Raw genomic sequence first — 6,000 nt, forward strand, 5'->3', positions numbered from 1 at the left:
TGAGGATAACACAGAGAGATAAAGAACGGATGTTGCTTGAAAGCCAGCAAACATACACTGCAATGCTTTGTTGTACAATGATTCCCGAGTATGTGTTACTGGCCTGGAGTGGTAAAGTGTCCTACCATGGAGGACGCAATAAGGCTGCCCTCCCCAGAAACCTTTTGCAAAGGCTTTGGGAGTACATCCAGGAGAGCTGCAAATGCCAGGGCAAATTAATCCTTTCACATGTTTGCTTTTAAACCATGTATAGTATTTTAAAAGGTACACTCACCGGAGGTCCCTTCTCCACCTGCCGGGTCCAGGAGGCAGCCTTGGGTGGGTTCGGGGGGTACTGGCTCCAGGTCCAGGGTGAGAAACAGTTCCTGGCTGTCGGGAAAACTGGTTTCTCCGCTTGCTTGCTGTGAGCTATCTACAACCTCATCATCATCATCTTCTTCATCCCAAAACCTGCTTCTGTGTTGCCTCCATCTCCATTGAAGGAGTCAAACAACACGGCTGGGGTAGTGGTGGCTGAACCCCCTAAAATGGCATGCAGCTCATCATAGAAGCGGCATGTTTGGGGCTCTGACCCGGAGCAGCTGTTCGCTGCTCTGGTTTTCCGGTAGGCTTGCCTCAGCTCCTTAAGTTTCACGCGGCACTGCTTCGGGTCCCTGTTATGGCCTCTGTCCTCCATGCCCTGGGAAATTTTGACAAAGGTTTTGGTGTTTCGAAAACTGGAACGGAGTTCTGATAGCATGGATTCCTCTCCCCATACAGAGATCAGATCCCGTACCTACCGTTCAGTCCATGCTGGAGCTCTTTTGTGATTCTGAAACTCCATCATGGTCACCTCTGCTGATGAGCTCTGCATGGTCACCTCTGCTGATGAGTTCTGTATGGTCACCTGCAGCTTGCCACGCTGGCCAAACAGGAAATGAGATTCAAAAGTTCGCGGTTCTTTTCCTGTCTACCTGGCCAGTGCATCTGAGTTGAGAGTGCTGTCCAGAGCGGTCACAATGGAGCACTCGGGAATAGCTCCCAGAGGCCAGTACCGTCAAATTGTGTCCACAGTACCTCAAATTCGACCCGGTAAGGCCGATTTAAGTGCTAATCCCCTTGTCAGGGGTGGAGTAAGGAAATCGATTTTAAGAGCCCTTTAAGTAAAAAAAAAGGGCTTCATCGTGTGGACAGGTGCAGGTTTACATCGATTTAACGCTGCTAAATTCGACCTAAAGTCCTACTGTAGACCAGGGCTAAGGAATAGGGTGTGTAAGGGAGTTGACAGAGACTTCCCAGCAAGTCAAAGCATAAAAGCATGTTCAGCAAAACTGAAATGTTTTGCAAATTCATGTCAGTTTTGCTGAATTGTTTCACTCAAACAAAACAAAACAAAACACAGAACCCGCACCTCCCCCAAAAAACTTTTAAAATAATCCAAAAATTGAAATGTTTTCTTTGACATTTTTAAATGAAACATTTAAATTTTTTAGCTTGAAACAACTTTTCATTTTAACATTTCCTTTAATGTTATTACAAACAATCAAACATTTTAAAATGGTCAATAGTGAAACAACATGTTTCAATGTGAGCAAACATGGAACATTTGTTCAACCCACAATGATAATTTTGACATTTTGTTTGGCCAAAAATTTTGGGAAAAAATCATTTTTGGTTTGACCCAAAGTAATTTTTTTTGATTTTTTGAAATGACAATCAAACCAATATATCCAGTACATGCACAGCTCTAGTCAGGAATCCTAGAAGAAGGCTAGGACTGGACTTTTATGGTTTGTTTTTTGTTTATTTGTTAATAGAGATGAAGCTCAGAAAAGGGTTGAATTTTAATCCTGTTCAGGAGATGTAGTCTGTCTTTGACACTGGAGAAGAAAGCCCTCTACTCACAGAAGTCCTAATGGAAAACAGTGCGCTTGTGTTAGAAAATGCAGGTGTAAGTAATGGAACCACCACACTTTAGGATTTTGTTGAAATCCTGATAAAATCTATTAAAATTCATATGAGACTGCATAGTCCTTAGAGCAGGGCAAGCAATTTTAATGACTGTTGGTGTGAGATGGTATCCCATTATGAAATCCATCACTGCCTCCTGTAACATTGTGTTACTAAAGCACTGTTTTGTATTCAATTGACAGTGATAAGTACTGTATGAATTTCTCCTGCTAATTCCATCTCATGAATCTTTAGGGCAGCACCTATGCAAAAACTGACCTAGAATTTCTGGGAAATTCTATCTGTTTACATCCATGTTGGAAATGCAGCATAAGATTACCAAAATATGTACACAAAGGCCACATTAGGTTTTTCAGGGCTTTGTTTTAGGGCTTTTATGGCCTCTATCAGCTTTTTTTCAATATGCATCTGTTATTTTTGGAACCTTGGTAGCATCTTTCCTGAATCAGCTGATAAAAATTTGGATTCTGATTTCACAGGTTTTACACTGATGTAACTCAGCTGAGTTCATCAGAGCCACTCTTGATTTATATCAGTGAGACTGAGTTCAGAATCAGGCCTAGGTTATTCAATCTAAACTTCAGTCCTACATTTTCAAAAGTAATGAGTGATATTAGGTACCTTAATTTTGGGGTGCTCAACATAAGATACCTGAAAGGGGTCTGGTTTTCAGAAAGTGCTGAGCACCCCCCTTCTGAGAATCAAGCATCTCAAGTTGGGGAGAGAAGATTATTAGTTGCTTTTGAAAACCTTGGCCATACCGCCTTCCACAAATGCTGACTTTTGTTCAAATGTCAAAGTTTCAGGAGTTTCTGTTTTTCACCTTTGGGGTTTTTTTTTTTTTGTTTGCTTGTGTTATATGGTTGATAAAAAAGTGTTGGACTGACAACCCTGGAGACTAAAGTCCTCTCAGTGGGTTCAAACTTGCTCCCATGCAAATCAGTGGAAGAACTCCCATTCATAGATTCATAGATATTAAGGTCAGAAGGGACCATTATGATCATCTTGTCTGACCTCTTTCACAATGCGGGCCACAGAATCTCACCCACCTGCTCCTGCAATAAACCTCTCACCTATGTCTGAGCTATTAAAGTCCTCAAATCATAGTTTAAAGACTTCAAGGTGCAGAGAATCCTCCAGCAAGAGACCCGTGCCCCATGCTACAGAGGAAGGTGAAAACCCCCCAGGGCCTCTTCCAATCTGCCCTGGAGGAAAATTCTTTCCCATCCCCAAATATGGCGATCAGCTGAACCGTGAGCACGGAGCAAGATTCACCAGCCAGATACCCAAGAAAGAATTCTCTGTAGTAACTCAGATCCCACCCCATCTAACATCCCATCACAGGCCATTAGGCCTATTTACCATGAATAGTTAAAGATCAATTAATTGACAAAATCATGTTATCCCATCATATCTTCTCCTCCATGAACATATCGAGTTTAATCTTGAAGCCAGACAGGTCTTTTGCCCCCACTGCTTCCCTTGGAAGGCTGTTCCAGAACTTCACTCCTCTGATGGTTAGAAACCGTCATCTAATTTCAAATCTAAACTTTCTGATGGCCAGTTTATACCCATTCGTTCTTGTATCCCCCATTGGTACTGAGCTTAAATAATTCCTCTCCCTCTCCGGTATTTATCCCTCTGATATATTTATAGAGAGCAATCATATCTCCCCTCAACCTTCTTTTAGTTAGGCTAAACAAGCCAAGCTCCTTGAGTCTCCTTTCATAAGACAAGTTTTCCATTCCTCGGATCATCCTAGTAGCCCTTCTCTGTACCTGTTCCAGCTTGAATTCATCCTTCTTAAACATGGGAGACAAGAACTGCACACAATATTCCAGATGAGGTCTCACCAATGCCTTGTATAATGGTACTAACACCTCCTTACCCCTACTGCAAATACCTCGCCTGATGCATCTCAAGACCACATTAGCCTTTTTCACGGCCATATCACATTGGCGGGCTCATAGTCATCCTGTGGTCAACCAAAACTCCAAGGTCCTTCTTCTCCTCTGTTACTTCTAATTGATGCGTCCCCAGCTTCTAACTAAATTCTTGTTATTATTCCCTAAATGCATGACTTTACACTTCTCACTATTAAATTTCATCCCATTACTATTACTCCAGTTTACAAGGTCATCCAGATCCTCCTGTATGATATCCCGGTCCTTCTCTAAATTAGCAATACCTCCCGGCTTTGTATCATCTGCAAACTTTATGAGCACACTCCCACTTTTTGTGCCGAGGTCAGAAATAAAAAGATTAAATAAGATTGGTCCCAAAACCGATCCCTGAGGAACTCCACTGGTAACCTCCTTCCAGCCTGACAGTTCACCTTTCAATATGACCCGCTGTAGTCTCCCCTTTAACCAATTCCTTATCCACCTTTCAATTTTCATTTTGATCCCTATCTTTTCCAATTTAACTAATAATTCCCCATGTGGCACCATACCAAACGCCTTACTGAAATCTAGGTAAATTCGATCCACTGCATTTCCTTTGTCTAAAAAATCTTACTTTCTCAAAGAAGAAGATCAGGTTGGTTTGGCACAATCTACCTTTTGTAAAACCATGTTGTATTTTGTCCCATTTACCATTGACTTCAATGTCCTTAACTACTTTCTCCTTCACATTTTTTTCCAAGACCTTGCATACTACAGATGTCAAACTAACAGGCATGTAGTTACCCAGATCACTTTTTTCCCCCTTTCTTAAAAATAGGAACTATGTTAGCAATTCTCCAGTCATACGGTACAACCCCTGAGCTTAGAGATTCATTAAAAATTCTTGCTAATGGGCTTGGAATTTCGTGTGCCAATTCCTTTAATATTCTTGGATGAAGTTTATTTGGGCCCCCTGATTTAGTCCCATTAAGCTGTTCAAGTTTCGCTTCTACCTCAGATATGGTAATATCTACTTCCAGATCCTCATTCCCATTTGTCATGCTACCATTATCCCTAAGATACTCATTAGCCTCATTAAAGACTGAGACAAAGTATTTGTTTAGATATTGGGCCATGCCTAGTTTATCCTTAACCTCCACTCTATCCTCCATGTTTAGCCATCCCACTTCTTTTTTATTTTCTTCTTATTTATATGGCTATAAAACCTTTTACTATTGATTTTAATTGCCTTTGCAAGGTCCAAATCTACTTGACTTTTAGCCTTTCTCACTTTATCCCTACATGTTCTGACCTCAATAAGGTAGCTTTCCTTGCTGGTCCCTCCCATCTTCCACTCCCTGTATGCTTTCTGCTTTTTCTTAATCATCTCTCAGAGATGCTTGCTCATCCAACTTGGTCTACAACTCCTACCTATGAATTTTTTTCCCCTTTCTTGGGATGCAGGCTTACGATAACTTCTGCAGCTTTGACTTGAAGTAATCCCAGGCTTCCTCTGCCTTTAGAGCCATACATTCTTCAGTCCAATCTACTTTCCTAACTAATTTTCTTAATTTTTGAAAGTCAACACTTTAGAAATCAAAAACCCTCATCACAGATTTATTTTTGTTTATCCTTCCATTCAGTTTGAACTGAATTAGCTCATGATCACTTGAACCAAGATTGTCCCCTACAACCATTTCTTCTATGAGGTCCTCACTACTCACCAAAACCAAATCTAAAATGGCATCCCCTCTAGTAGGTTCGGCAACTACTTGATGAAGGAATCCATCAGCTATTGCATCTAGGAAAATCTGAGCCCTATTATTATTACTTGCACTCGTCCTCCAGTCTATATCTGGGAAGTTAAAGTCTCCCATGATCACGTAGTTTCCATTAGTATTAACTTCATTAAAAACAATAAAAAGGGCTCTATCCATATCCAAATTAGATCCTGGAGGTCTATAGCACACCACAAGCACTATCCCAGGGGAGGCTCTAATAGTTTTCTTCCCCAATGTAATTTTGCCCAGATGGACTCTCTCTTATCCATTCCATCGCTTATTTCTTTACATTCTATCTCAACATTGATATACAATGCTACTCCACCACCTTTACCTTTATTTCAGTCTTTCCTAAATAGCACATACCCTTCAATACCCATACTGCA

The sequence above is a fragment of the Lepidochelys olivacea genome, assembly GCF_965140295.1.
Source record: "Lepidochelys olivacea isolate rLepOli2 genome assembly, chromosome: 4".
NCBI classification, from domain to species: Eukaryota; Metazoa; Chordata; order Testudines; family Cheloniidae; genus Lepidochelys; species Lepidochelys olivacea.